A 15,849-nucleotide genomic window follows, 5' to 3' on the forward strand; every position below is an offset into this window, starting at 1 on the left:
CCTAGGCTGGGCCAACAGAAATTAGTCACGGCACACACTGGCAAACCTTACCAGACCAGGGAATGAAAAATGTGCCTCATCTGCAAAAATTACTTTTTGGAATTTGTACAGTGTTTTCCATTACCCACTTTCTTTTCTCCAAAGGCCAGTCATCAAATCTGCTTGGCTGGCTTCTGCTTCTGCTATACCATTAAGTGTAGAAATTTGTATGTGAAATGCAATCCCAACTAGCTGTGTGCCTTTGGATAAGCGACCTCATCTTTTGGGACCTGAGTTTCGCCTTCTGAAAAATAAGGAGGTTGGCATATCATTATCCTGGTACTTTAACTTTTTTGGAGATTAGAAAATAATGTATCGGACATTTATTGCCCACCTGTGAAGTGCTTGTTTGGTGAAACAAAATGTTGACGATAAAGTCTTTTCAAGAGTTTCCAGTGTCTGCGGGGAGATGTGCATTTAGAAAATGTGTTATAAAAAACAGTGATAAGGCCAACAGGACTGTATGTACTTAGAAGACATTTAACAGTGTGTCAAAATGGGTTTTTTTAATAAAGCTTTTTTTTAAATTTTAATTTTATTTGTTTTTTGGCTGCATTGGGTCTTCGTTGCTGAGCGTGGGCTTTTTATTGTTGCGGCGAGCGGGGGCTACTCTTCGTTACGATGCGCAGGCTTGTCACCGCAGTGGCTTCTCTTGTTGCGGAGCACGGGCTCTAGGCACGCGGGCTCAGTAGTTGTGGCTTGCGGGCTCAGTAGTTGTGGCTCGCGGGCTCAGTAGTTGTGGCTCGTGGGCTCAGTAGTTGTGGCTCATGGGCTCTAGAGCACAGGCTCAGTAGTTGTGGTGCACGGGCTTAGCTGCTCCGTGGCATGTGGGATCTTCCCGGACCAGGGCTCGGACCCGTGTCCCCTGCATTGGCAGGCAGATTCTTAACCACTGCACCACCAGGGAGGCCCTCAAAATGGGTTTTTCTCTGCCCCAGAATTGTAGCTGGAGAAAGATCCCACATACGCCACATTCCAAAGGCACTCCTGAGCACACAAGCCAGTGCTGCCTCCTTAGGGCTCACTGGGAGGGACCAGAGTCGTGCTGGCCCCAGCCCCACCATCCCCTGTCAGGCGAGAGCGTTGGGAGGGCAGGGGCGTCTTACAGCGCAGTGCCCCAGGTGAGAGGCATTGCCTCCCATTCCTAAAGCCAAACAAGAGGGCTTCTAATAGAATTTTTCTTAAAGACTGGAGGGAACTTCAGTATGTGGAGATTGGCAGCTTGCTCCTTGACTAGCCGTGTGCTGAGCTCTCGGCCTCCCAGGGGCACTCTGATGCGCCCATGCACTGTGAATGCTTTCAGGGTTATTGGTGGAGCGTGCTGGAATTCTAGGGCAGAGCTTACATTGTCCTTTTGGGTCTCAGAATCTCACAAGTTCCCTGAAGTTGGGGGACATCCTTGGACCAACAGAGTTCAGATCTAGAGATTTCTGAGGATGAAGGACCCATTGCAGGAGGCCAGGCTAGCAGGCTTGATGGGTTGTAATATAAGGTGTTTGGGGAGAAGATGGGATGGCTTGCACCTCATTCAAGTTCTTCATCGGCCTTAGAGGGTGTAGGAGAGGACTGCAGCAGTCCCGGCCGCTCTCCGTGAAGGATACCAGGTTTAACCGAGAAGTAGCAGTGAGCCTGCCTAGTGAGCATAAGAGATGGTGGCACCCTTCTGGGAGGGGCCCCCAGTTGTGGACGGTGCTCGGTTAAAGCTAATCTTTTCCTAAGAACGCCATCACCCCACCTACTTGACAGCCACGAGCCGCGGGTGGAACCAGACTGTATCAAAGTGAGTTTGGGGAGAGCCCCTTACCACACAAGGAGATTACGGTCCACCATGCCTCCTCTCTCTTTTCAACACTTGAGGGACGTAAGGCTAGGAAAGGAGAAGGAGGAGGGGTCTAAACCAGATCACGAGACCTTCTGGTATCTAACAGGTACTGGAAATTTACGGAGTCTGCTCCACATTGTTAAGGGAGCTACTGCCCAGTGAGGAAGAGGGAATCCACGTAGCCCATTTGCAGGTAGTTCCTGTTCCATATTTATACGCCAGTAAGGCGAGAAAATTTGAACATAAAGTTAAAGTATCATGGTGGCGAGACTAACTCTGCTTGGGGACACTCAAGGACTCAGTTGAGTAGAGGAGACAGGCTTCATTAACATTAGGGCAAATCATAATTGGTAAGTGATAGAAGTATGAATAAAATGCTGAGGGGGGATGGACGCAGACTAAATGGATTCTGATTGGAGGTGGACGGTTGCTCTGAAGACGTGACATCTGAGCTGGAAATGAGAAATTTGAAAGAAGAAAAAAAGGTGGGCTCTCACGGTACAAGGATCAGAATCAAAAAGGCACAGAGAGCAAAGAGTGTAAGTAATTGGCTATGGTTGGAACAGAGGAAGGGAGGACATGCTCCCCCCAGACACTTTCAGAATGCAAGGATTACTATCTATGGAATACTCTCAAGTGTCCAGCCAAAACGCACCTCCTAAATTCAAGACTGAAATTTCCAAAACCCTACTGTGCATCTATCTGATGATCAAATGAGCACCTCACACATGAAACCAAATTTGGAAAAAAGCTCACCCTTTTTTCTTCTTTCAAATTTCTCATTTCCAGCTCAGATGTCACGTCTTCAGAGCAGCCATCCACCTCCAATCAGAATCCATCTAGTCTGCCTCTACCCCCCGCCAACATTTTATTCATACGTCTATCACTTAATCAATTATGATTTGTCCTGAAGTTAATGGAGGGAGGGTAAAGCCAGGATAGAATTCAAGGCTGTTCCAACTTGGCTTAACTCACTTTTCCAGCTCTAAGGATTGTGAACTTTATACATATTGACAATAAAAAGCCATTGGAGTATTTGAGAACACAGTTTAGAACATTTGAAAGATATTACTCTGGCAAACAAGAGCTAGAGGAAGAAGACGGCAGAGAACAGATGGGCACTGAGCAGGATTTTGCAACAGTTCAGCTGAGAAGTAACGAGTGTCTGAGTCAGAGCATGACAGTGAGAATGAAGATGAGGCAGCGGCTCTGACAGTTAGTGACAGTCACTGGATGGTGGTAAGAGCTGAAAAGGAGTCCAGCAGGGCTTCTAGCTTGTTCTAATAAGTAGGTGATAAAGGCTATGAAACACGGGAAGGGGAACAGATTTGCCAGAGAGGAAGGAGGGAGGGAAAAAAATAATAATGACCAACATTTATTAAGCCTCCACTGTGTACCATCACTTTTCTGTGTGGTTTCCACATATTAATTCATTTTATCCTCATCACAACTTTATGAATAGATACTGTTATCATCTCCATCTTACAGATGAGGTTAGATAACAAATTTCGTATCATGGGCGTCCAATTTGAGGTGCTCATTTGATCATCAGATAGATGTACAGTAGGGTTTTGGAGATTTCAGTCTTGAATTTAGGAGGTGTGTTTTGGCTGCACACTTGAGAGTATTCTATAGATAGTAATCGTTGCATCCTGAAAGTGTCTGGGGGGAGCATGTCCTATTATAAGACTGAGAGAGACCCTGGGAAACTGGGAACTCCACCATTGAAAGAACAGGGAAGAGAGGAGTGTGGCAGGGACGGCTAGCTCTCAGCATAATCCACGTCCTCTTCTTCCTGGGCACATTACCCAACCTCCCTTGCAGCTTGGTGTGGTGAATTTCTAGCCAGAAGAATGTGTGAGCAGAAGTGATGTGGCCATACTCCATGCAGCCTTTCATGTGGGCTTTTCCATGTTCCTTTCCCTTCCAGCGGACTGGGATGGAGACCTCCAGGGAGACCATCATATGTAGTTGATGAATCCTCCATCAGCCTGGGTCTCTGAGTGATGCGTAAAGCAAAGCATTCCGCACCCTCACCACCAACCATGATGACTTGAAACTGCGCTGGGCTGTTAGGTGAGCAAAAAATACGTGTCTATTGTACTTGAATCATTATGTATTTCTGAGTCTACTTTACAGTAGTTACCTACCCTGACCAAAGGAGAGAGACCTGCAAAAGACATTAAGATAATTAAAGAGGGACGAGAATTTATCTCTGTAGTTGCATCTTATGCAGAATTCTTATTTCCTTCACAAGGGAGAATTTGCTTAGGTTTGATGTGTGAAATCAGTCAGTCAAGTGACTTCCCTTATTATAAAATTTCTCACAAAACAGGTGAAGACCTAAATCCAGGGGTGACTTTTTTAAAAAACTCTTTTCCTAAAATCCCTCCCCAAACTTCTGATTGCGTCTGCTGTCACTCTTGAAGTAGGAGCAAGTCTAGGGTGAAACTCACTTCACATGCAGCAGGAACAAGCTTATTGCTTCCTTTCAACCATTTGACTTGTACATGCTCTGCTCTGTACAATCTGTCAGGGTCCCCTTTCTTTGCAGGCACAGCACAAAGTGAAGGTCAATCAGCACATAATTGTAGGAACATTGCTGTGTTGAAAGAAGACTTCCTTACCCTCTGTAAGTGCTACCTGATATTGACTGAGGCATCGTAAGGAGAAAAAAGCTTAATGTATCCTGCATATTTGGCAGTGCAATGTATTGTGATTACCGTGGAGGATGTATTAGAACTTTGGTTGAAAAATGAAGCACCTTTCCAACAGCATTTTGCACAGGAATGTTGTAATGAGTTTTGCAGACACAAAACATACTGTCCAAATCATCAGAACACATTTCAGACATTTTCTAGGACCAGCTGCTAAGTCATGATTCAGACACAGGCTTTCCTGCAAATTCAAGCTCAAGCCACCTGCAACTTTGAACCCCGTGTGTGTGTGTGTGTGTGTGTGTGTGTGCGTGCGTGTGCACGCGAGGATGTGTGTATGTGGTGTGTGTGTGCAAGAGACCTACAGAGACTGGACAGAGACCTCACCCACTTGTAAAATTGGCATCCTCCGTATTAAGATAAACTTGGGTGGCAAAACGCTTAACTGTCATTTAAAGAGAACAAAGTCCCACATAACAGGAAAGCCTACCTTGGAAACAAGACCTAATTCGCACTGAGCACCAAAGGAAAAAAGAAGGAATTGAATGTGCCTTCCCTCCTCAGTCATATCCGAGAGACAGCCAGTCTCGTAAATTTCACATCAACTTAGTTTGGCCTCTAAACCAAATCTGCCGTAATGCTATTTGTAGATATAGATTGCTGTCTTTTTCATTACCGTTATCAAATGATGCATTTGCAGCTCAGCTCTGAGCTCCTTGACCCATTAAGTGGATTAGATTGCCTGTTGCCTTTGTCCTTTTGGCTTTTGCTTTACCGTTCTATTTTACGTATATAAGATACATGCATGATTATGTACGGTGTGCACATACATACGCCTGCAACTCCCATTAGCCCAGCGACCCCAGCCCTTCTGTTTTTTAAGAGAACTGTGTTCAAATCTCTTAGCAGAGTCATCAATCCTTCTCTGTAGCACAGCAGCAGCTGAAACCCTCTGAGGAATGGCATGTCACAAGCCCACCTCAGGGCTCCTTGTCGAGCTACGCTCAGCAAATTGGAGATCATGCTCCCTATTAAGCTCCTGGCTGGTGCATCATGGTAGACTCATTTTCTAGAGCAGCTTACGCCCCGGCCCTGCATCTTTCTCGTGCATGATAATCACCACTCCAGCCCACAGGAGCTGCAGCAGAAAAAATATACTAGTTCAGGACAGGTTTTGATGGTGCTGTTAACGTGAAAACAGATGCTCTTGTATGGCTGAAGAAAAGTTAAGGGGAAACCAGCGAAGAGAGACACAAAGACCAAGGATTCAGTCCTGACTCTTGAAGCTGAAGGATAACTCCAGTAGGCTTCCATGATTGGCTAAACATTTGCTGAGGGTCCACCATGCACAATGTACTATGTTAGGTAGTGGGGAGGCAGTGGTGAGCATGACCGGTGTTCTCAGCAGCAGCTAGGCAAGGGGGTGTAGAGTTGAACAAGTAATCTTTGTAAAGAGTACTAGCAATTGCTATGATATGTGCACTTAGTATGTGAACAAGTAATCTTTGTAAAGAGTACTAGCAATTGCTATGATATGTGCACTTAGCATGTGAACATTCAGAAGGGGCCTCTAACATGTTCTTGGGTAATCAAGGAAGACTGCCTGGAGGAAGTGCCATTTGGGCTGAGGTGTGGCAGAGTGGTAGAAGAGCTATTTCCCTAGGAGAGCTCTGAGTTTTTGGTAGATAGTAAGGAATACTCAGTAGCTTGTCTCCAATGTGGCCACCATTAACTTTTTTCCTTGTGCACAGGTATGCCATTCTCCCATTGAGAAGTGGAGTCTATTTCCTTCTCCCTGACTTTGGGCTGGTCTTAGTGACTTGGTTTGACAATATAATGCAGCAGAAGTGATGTTCTGGGTCAATATCTTTGGGCAAATCCAGTGACCAAGCAAGAAGTCCAGCTATCCTGAGACCACCCTGCTATGAGAAGCCAAAGTCATGTGAAGATATCTTAGAGGTTGAGTGAGATGCCAATGTAGCCAATATAGAAGAGTGATATGGGCATAACATGACAGCTATGAGACTGTTTCTCCAAGAACTGTGACCCCCAATCCTATTTAAGTATCCTTTTATTTAAAGCTTCCCAACAGAAGTTTGTTAAATCATGGCTGAGACTCCAGTGTTTCCCCACCAGACCTTTCTGTCTAACATGCCCATATTTCATAGTTTCACCTGCTCTCAGAGTGACATCTGAGGAGGGTGTGAGAACACAGTCGCCCCTCACCTTCAGACCTCCTCTCTCTGACCATCATTGTTCTCTCAACTTCTCATTCCGAGTTCCCTGGCATTGAGGGGAGGAGTGTGGGAGTAATCGCCCAAGGAACTACTGTGCAAGTGCTGCAGATTTGCTCTGATGTTTAATCACCCGTGGAAACCATTTGTTTAAGCAATTAAGAATTTGGGTATAGAGCATTTCTAGGGATTAATGACCAGGTGGTAAATCCTGACTGCTTACAGCCTTGACAAAGACTGTTTTTATCAGCAGGAAATGACCTGCTTCAAGGTGACTGATGATATTTACTTGGAAAATTAGATGAACAAGGGCACAGATCCATTTTGAGGGATTCAAGGATGACAATATAGTGAAAGCATTTCTTGGGCAAGACTAGCTTCCGGGTTAGCTCGTTGAAGCGTTTTGCCCTTGGTTTTACACACAGAGGAGCGCTCTGTAAACATTCTTTTAAGTGTATCATAAAGGGCTAAAGTCAAGAGATGAGCAAAATATCTGTATCACTGTTGTTGAGATATTTAGTTTTAAAGTTCAGCAGGGATATGAAATTGTGTGATGCAGTGGAAAGTATAGTAGATCAAAAGTTGAGACCAGGGCACTAGACCAGATGTGTCATTTCTTACCTTTGTGACCATGGACAAGCCACTTCACTTCTAAGTTTATTCGTGTGTAAAATGAGACATGTGGAAGAAGTGATCCCAAAGGTAATCCCAGATCTGTCATTTTGCAAGTATAGCTTCAGACTATTATCATCAAGTCATCTAGAGAAATTTTGATGCAGTCAGAAATATGATGTTGTACTGGTGTAATGCTATTCTTTTTCTGAGGCAGTCAAAGAATTCTGCACACACCAGTCACATGGGCTACTTGGCAACCTGTTTTCATGACTGAGTGAGTTGCCTGTGAGATACCATGCTTCCCACTCTTGCCAACCCTGTATCAGTGCCTGATGTGCCCACCATCTGGCTGCTCTTCCCGGTCTTGTCCATAGAAAGCCCTGACTACGAACAAATCAGAAAGGATAACCAATAAGCTCACAGTTATTGGGAAGGGTTTATTTCATGGATGCCAGATTTGGAAGAAGCTTCTGAATCATGGATGGGCTATTGGCAAAGAAGCCTTCGGGAAGTTCACAGGGGCTGGAAGGGAAAGATAGGGCACTGAGGCCTTTGTGCCTAGTTACAATGATACCTGGATGGCCAGGACAAAAGAAAGGGCCCTTGTTAGAAAAGGCAAGTCAGGAGTTAGGGTCTCTTTGTGGGATTAATTTCTCTTCCTCAAAGAACAACCTTCTGCAACCAAGGATGCGCGTTTTGTGCATTTGTGCATTTGAAGCTATAAATCCCACAGGCATTGTATGTGGGTCACCGGGATCCACCCCCTCACCTCTGTGCAGGAGGTGTTATTATCGCCATTTGGCAGATGAGAAAGTTGAGGCTTACCTAGGATAAATAATGTTCCCAAGGTCATGCAATTGAGGTCAGATACTATTTTTTTGTCTGTCTGATTCCAGGACCTGTTTCTCCCCTCCCAGGTAAAACACAGAGCGGATAATCGCTTCCAAATAATTGGGAGTGAACTATGAATTTATGTATTTAATTTTAACCCCAAATGGACGCTAACCCTTACACTATGTGCCCCAGTGCTTTCCACATGTGACCTCATTTAATGCTTACAATGTGCCTTGGACACAGCTACTATTATTAGGTCCATTTTTCAGATGGGAAAGAGTCACAGAACAGTTGAGTGGCTTATCCAAGATTCTACAGCCAGTAATTGGATTTCAACCTCATGACATCCATAATCAACTGTATCTTAGTGCCTCTTTTGATGATTTTTCTCTGTTGATTTTGGAAAGTAAAGAGTGAAAAAGAACACCAGTAAAACCAGTAAAAGATTGGATGTGAAAAAGGTTTTGCCTCCACACCACATGGCTTAATCTTCACAAGGGGGAGCATTGCAGTGAGAAGGGAACATGGATTTTCTTTGTGGTCCCACCCTCAGCTGGAGAGGCTGCAGGGCAGGCACACAGGCAGGGCAGGCACACAGCCCATTCTCATGCAGAAACAGTGGGATTCAGCTCTGGCAAGGGAGGCAAAGGACAGAAACATAAGCTGCCATCAATTGATTTCTTTTTAAACATTAGAGGGGGAAAAATAGGCAGAAGATAACTCAGCACTTTAAAGCTTTGCAGATTGTGATGGTGTTAATCAAATCTCTAGGATAAGGTAGGCAGAGTTAGATGAGCAGCAGAGGGTACCTAGAGGTCATCACATGCTGTGTGTTCTGACTGCCACAGCTACTGCCCTAACTAGCTTAATTTTCCCCAAAGCCAATAAATCGAGAGGGAGGAGACTCCACAGAGTGGAGTGGGGCTGAAGAGTTAGAAGACATAACAATTTCTAAGCACAGTCTTACTGATTCTAGGTTCCGTATGAATCAACTGTGCAATATGGTTATTTAAAAGAAGTGGGCACAGTTGTGTTTGCACCATCAGATATAAAGTACACAGAATAAAGAATGTCAGAGGTGATGGTCCCATTTTATTCTGGGTTGGTCAGAGCCCACCCAGAATAGGGTATCAGTTCTAGGCACCATATTCAGAGAGAGTATGGCTGGGGCAGAGCCACCAGAATACTTGCAACTATTAGCCCCCAAAAGAAGGGAAGAGTATGACTGGGGAGGGGCTAAGGTTGGAAAAGCAGCTTTCCCAAAGAGGTGACAGAAAAGGTATGGATCTTGGGCACCGGGGGGGATGACACTTTCCTAGAAAATCAAAAGGAAAAACCTACTGCCATTCAGAGCAACACACAAAGTTCGTACAATCAAGTACTCTTGGTAGTTACATTTTGCTCTTATAACCAGAAGTTGGTTTTCCCTTACTACGCTTTTAAAATTGCACTCCCACCTGACCCCTTTCTCTATCCCATCTCCCTACTTAAATCTCCTCGAAAGTCTTTATCAACGCCGGGCATGCTTTATTCCTTTATTTATTTATGATCTTCACCTATTAGAAATTACACTCACAAGGGCGTTCATTGTGCCTTTTCCTCCCACTGTATTCCCAGAGCCTAGAATTGTACCTGACACAGAGTAGGTTCTCAGTAGATATTAATTAACAGCAGATATTAGTGGATGAATGAATGAATGAAGAGACACCAGCAGCAGAAGTAGTGGGATATGGAGGAGACAGGGTGGCACACGTGTTGCACTGCCTGGATGCTAGAAGCACAGATGACTGTGACCATGGGAGAGTGTGAATGTCTCGTCAGGTGGAGGTCGTATCAGATGATCATCTCTAGACCAGTAATTTTATGAAGCTTCAGGGAGATGAAGAGAAAGGATAGAAATCGCTTTCTGAGGATTTGATGTAAGGTATGGCTCTGAGCTGTTGCCGCAAACTGAACAAAATGAAGTCTAAAATGAAACATAAAGGTTTTCCGTTGCGGAGGAGCTAACAATCAGGGTGGAAAAGGAGCTGTCATGAGCTTCCTTAGTTTGGGTGGTCTTTGGCGCCAGGAGAGATTTTTGAAAAACTTTATTGGAATAGAAAAACCCATGAAGCCGTTAGTAGAACTAACGTGTCACAGCTGAAGGTTAACGGTAGAGAGAGGCAGGTGACGTGGATGAGGGTGAGGGTCGTGCCCTTTCTCAGTGCTCTAGGGGAAAATCCTTTCTCTTCCTAGCTTCTCGTGGTTGCCGGCAATCCTTGGTGTTCCTTGGCTTGTAGACGGATCACTCAAGTCTCTGCCTCTGTTGTCACATGGCATTCTCCTTGTTTGTCTTCTGTGTTAAAACTTCCCACTTCTAACAAGGACACCAGATATTGGATCAGGGCCCCACCTAATCCATACGCCCTACTGTTTACATGATTATATCTGCAAAGACCTCACTTCCAAATCAAGTCACATTCACAGGTTCTGGGAGTTAGGACATGAACATGTTTTGGGGGGGAGAAACAATTATATTCACTACAAGAATATATCAGAAACACCCGACTGGGCATCTGAGCCCTGGATGGATCAGTTTCTCTTGGAAGGTCAGACCCTGCCTCCCACCACCCGGACTTTTGGGGATTGTGTGTGTGTAGCAGGAAAGGGACCCTCCTGTTATCTCCCCTCCATATTCAAAAATTGCAGGAGAGTTCACCCTCCCAAACTTTGACGTTGTAGGAAAAGTAAAACCTAAAGAAAACAAAAACAATTTCATTTCAAAGTCTTTGCTGGGGTCATTGCATAGCCAAGGTAAGGCTCTCAAGGGGCAGATTTCTCTATAATGAGATTGTAGTTAATATTATGGTTGCTTCCCCTTAGATGAGAAACTGATGATGTTTCCCTCTCCCTTGCCAGCGATTGGCTCAAGCCAATCTGGACCGATATGATTTATTTATTCTTCATTCATACAACAAATACCTACTCAGTTTCTATTACTTGCCAGGTACCTCGAAAATGTGGCTAAAAATGCTCTGTGCATAAGATTGTGACCTCTGTGAATTATTGACTTTTAAAGATCAAAGTTACAAAGATGTCTAAAAGATCATGGAGAAAAATGGAAGTTTGTCCAGAAAATGAGAATATGCAGATAACTTTCAATTGGCACACATGTCTTCACAGCTACTCTGATGGCGCTGAGGCTATATATAATAGCATATAAGGCAAGGAAGAGAATAGGCTTGTTAGAGGTTTCTGCATAGAAAAGCCAGGGTCCCTCTCCCACCGGATATGAACAAGGATCCGTCGCTGTCACAGATGCTAATTATGAGGGAAGCAGCCCTAAGATAAAGCTGGTGCTTTGTTCAGCAGAGCAGGGGAAGGGGAAGAGCTTGAGTCTCCGATGACATGGTTGAGTAATTGAACTGACCAAACCTTCTATCAGGGCATTCTGTATTATGAAAAAATGAGTTATAAAAATAAATGTTGCATTGGGTTTGGGCTGAGTTTCCACTTCTTGCATGCTAAAGCAGCTGATACAGGCATCATCTCTTTTGCTTTTCTTAAGTTCTGCACAGCCTGAGAGCCACAGAAGAATAGAGCGTTGTGACCCCGCTCTGCTTAAAAATGTTCTGTTTTTACTGTGGGTTGTCATAGGAGATTTTAATTGTGTTTTGAAACAGGAGACATTTGGTGAAAGAGCACATCTGTGGACAGGAAAGCAAGGCTAGGAACTAAGTTGTGTTTTCAAGGGGACCACATCTCACATGCTTGTCTTTGGGGAGCTTTTTCTGTAGAGCACACAGTTTAAAACCTCCCCCTTCTCTTATAGTAATCCTTTTCAGTTACCTTCAAACTCAGTAAAATCTCAACAGCCTTGATTATTGTAACAAAGAAAGAAATGACGGGGGTTGGGGGGAGGCTGCTTTTATTTATGTATTTGTTTATTCTTTTTCAAATCTTTATTCTTTGTGTTTCCTCCAGTGTTTTCTTGCTTTTTATTCTTGCTTCAGATTTTGTTGTTGTTCTTCCAGATTTCATCCTATGTCTTCTTTTACCAAAATGCTTTCTTAAAACATTTGGCTATTCCATGAGTTTGCTAGGACTGCAGTAACAAAGTACCCTAAACTGGGTGGCTTAAATAACAAAAATTTATTGTTCCACAGTTCTGGAGGCTAGAAGCTTAAGATCAAGATGTTGCAGGATTGATTTCCTCATGGAACAGGAGAATCTGTCCCATGCCTCTCTCTCTGCTCCTGCAAACTTTGCTGGAAATCTTTGCTGTTCTTTGGCTTGTAATACGTCACCCTAATCTCTGCCTTCATCTTCACGTGGTGCTCTCCCTGGGTGCATGTCTGTCCAAATTTCCTCTTTTTATAAGGACATCAATTACATTGGATTTGGGTTCAGCCTAATGACCTCATCTTTACTTGGTCATCTGCAGAGACCCTATTTCCAAATACAGTCACATTCACCGGTTCTGGGGGTTAGATATCAATCTCTTTTCAGGGGGGACACAATTCAACCCCTAACAGGTATCTTGTGATTGGCCACATGACCAGTCTTCTACAGGGACCCAAACAATGCTGCATATTGTGATTTTTTTTTCTCTACATGTTAGCAATACATCAGGGATCTATTAGGGGCCATCAAACTCTAGAATTCTATGGTTCTATTTGTCAGAAATAGAACTCAGTTCAAGTCATGAACCCAGTCAACAGATCCACATGAAAGCAGTATTTCTCAAGTGGTCACAGAATTATAGTTTTGGAATAAACCCCTCCCATCCCTTCTTATTTTTAATCCATTCAGGCATAGAAAAGGCATTAAAGATAAAAGGATAAATCATATGCAGAGTGGGGATTGGTAACTAAGCAGGAGAACTGGGTCTTGAAGACTTCCCTCAATAGTAGAATTGCTTGAAACCATGGTGACTTAAAGAAGGAAGCATTGCCTTGGATGACCATGTACTTCAGTTTTCCTCTGCCAGGTAGCTGGTTGGCTTTATTTGTAACCAGGACTTGGCTGAAAAATTTTTTTTTATCCATAATCACCTAAAGGATAATACAGTAAATCCCCTCCGTACAAATGAGTTCTGTTCTGAGAGCGTGTTCGTTAAGTCCAACAAAGATAGCCTAGGTACCCAACTAACACAGTCGGCTATATGTATTGTAATAGGTTTATAATACTTTTCACACAAATAATACACAAAAAACAAACAGAAAAAATAAAGAAAACATCTTTAATCTTACAGTACCTTGAAAACTACAGTACTACAGTACAACAGCTGGTATACAGGGGCTGGCATCAAGTGGACAGGCAAGCAGAGTTACTGACTGGAGGAGGGAGAGGAGGTGGGAGATGGTAGAGCTGAAGGATCTCAGCAATAGGAAATGGAGGGCAAGCTGCAATTTCACTCATGCTTGACATTGATGGCACAGGTTCTGGTTCCTTGCTGGATTTAAGCCTATCTACCCTCTTGAAAAAACAATCCAGCGATGTCAGGGTAGTAGCTCTTTTTTTCTCATCATAGATGACATGGTAACACTGGACTGTATTCTGAATGGCTGCTGCAACCTTTGTGTACCATTCTACGTTTGGTTCCTGTACCTCAAAATCTAACAGTGCCTCCTCAAATAAAGAAAATCCCCTTGCCATTTCCTGCATCGTGCATCTCTTCCGTTCTTCAGTTACTTCTTCTTCCTCTTGTTTCTCTTCGTCCTTTCTCTGAGCCTCCAATTCCTGGTGCTTCTTAGCAGTACCAGCTACATCACTGCTGCTTTTACCCTTGCTTCCGGACATCCTGGGCTTGAAATAAAGATACTGTACTACTGTACTCTGTACAGTACTGTACAGTAAAGTACACAAAAGCATAACCACTTGTAGAGGATGCACGCGTGTGACAGTGTACGCCAGACACGTGAACTAACTTGCGTGATTGGACATGCGAACGCCCATTCGCATCTTTGAAAGTTCGCAACTTGAAGGTTCATGTGTAGGGGACTTACTGTCTAATTTCAAACTGTAATCAGAGTTCATGAGACATATTTTAATTTATTTCTCCTGGGTACTGACTAAGAGCCCGGGCACAATAGAGGATGATACTTAGAATCAGAAATTGAAATGTTGGAGGAGACAGGACCTGAGAATTCATCAATCACCTCACTTCACCGAGGAGGATTCTGAAATCTAGAGGTCTGCAGGTGTTGAATGGGCAACAGAAGAGTAGAACTGAGTTCAGGTCTCCTGACTCCCAGTCCAGTCATCCTTCCAGAAGGAAGTTCTGCTAGAGTTTCACTTGGCTCTTCAACCAGCCCTCATCTCTAAGATCTCAGGTGACATTCTGACAAAAAGATCATATGCTCTAGAATGTTAGGGCTCGATGGAGCCTTGTAGATCACCTAGTGACTAGACTAGACTCTAGTCCAAACACCTCACTCTAGAGAGAGGAAAACTGGCATCCAGAGAGAAACTAAGTTCCTACCATTAGCCAGAGACAGAGCTGGGGCTGGAACCCAGGTCTCCTGGTGGAACTCAGCCCTCTCTTTCCTGACTTATTTTGCATTGGGTAATCCTTACGATTCCATTTGTCTCCTTTGTTGGCTTATCAACTATAACTTTGTTTTGTTTTGTTTTGTTATTTAGTCATTTATTTAAGCTTTATAGTTTGCATCTTTATCTTTTCACAGTCTATGTTCAAGCGATATTATACCACGACTTCACCTATGGTATAAGAACCTTTCTTTTCTCTTTTCCTAGCCTTTATGCTATTGTTGCCATGCATTTTACTTACGCAGATGCTATGAACCCCAAAATACATTGCTATTATTTTCGTTTGAATAGTCAAGTATATTTTAAAGAGATTAATTAAGAAGAGAAAAGACTTACATATTTACTCAAGTGCTTACCATTTCCTGTGCTCTTCCTCACTTGCTGTAGATCCTTGTTTCCATCTGGTATCATTTCCCTTTGGTGATACACTTTTTCAGCTTTTATAAGTCAGAAAAAGTCTTTCTTTCACCTTCATTTTGTGAAAGATATTTCTGCTAGATTTAAATTGTAGATTGACAAACTCTAGCTGTCTTGGTCACTCCAGTCACTCAGATTTGTCTCTTCAACTCAGGGAATTGACTGGGCTTCTCCTGGGTCCCCCCCTCCTCAAGCTGCAGCCTGGAAGCGCTCTCAAGGCAGTCAGCTGGGACAACCATAGGGCTCATCTCTTAATGTTTCTCACTTCTTTTATTTATTTATTTGGCCACGCCATACAACATGCAGGATCTTAGTTCCCCGACCCGGGATTGAACCCATTGCTGCGATTATCACTGCCTTAGAGCCATTGTTCTGTCATTTTCTCTGTTGGGAATGAATTTTAATATCTGTCTTATCCTTGAAGTTGCATCTTAAATATTACTGATTAAAGCAGGCCTTCTCTGATCCTTACTCGTTGCTCTTTATGATCGCTGGCTGTTTGTTTCCTTTTGTTGGACGTTCTCATTTTATAATTATGGATTTATGCATTTGTTTACCTACTTATGAGCTCACCTGCCCCCGTTCCCCACACCCACCCAAGAGTGAGCTCCACAAAGTGTAGGCACCATGTCTATTTCATTCACATCTATTTCATCTCTGTACACCCAACACCCAATACAGTGCCTGGTACATATTAAAT

The 15,849-nt window shown here is 43.6% G+C and overlaps 1 protein-coding gene across 1 annotated transcript in view; it reads left to right on the forward strand.

Moving 5' to 3' along the window:
- Positions 1 to 15,849, forward strand: part of FUT10 (fucosyltransferase 10) — a 262,433-nt gene that overhangs the window by 124,883 nt on the left and 121,701 nt on the right. The window contains exon 6 of the transcript XR_449982.2: positions 3,792 to 3,937. The gene's annotated coding sequence lies outside the window, so the exon portion shown is untranslated. The remainder of the gene's footprint in view (positions 1 to 3,791; positions 3,938 to 15,849) is intronic.

Source organism: Balaenoptera acutorostrata, chromosome 21 (genome assembly GCF_949987535.1).
Source record: "Balaenoptera acutorostrata chromosome 21, mBalAcu1.1, whole genome shotgun sequence".
In the NCBI taxonomy this organism is placed as follows: Eukaryota; Metazoa; Chordata; class Mammalia; order Artiodactyla; family Balaenopteridae; genus Balaenoptera; species Balaenoptera acutorostrata.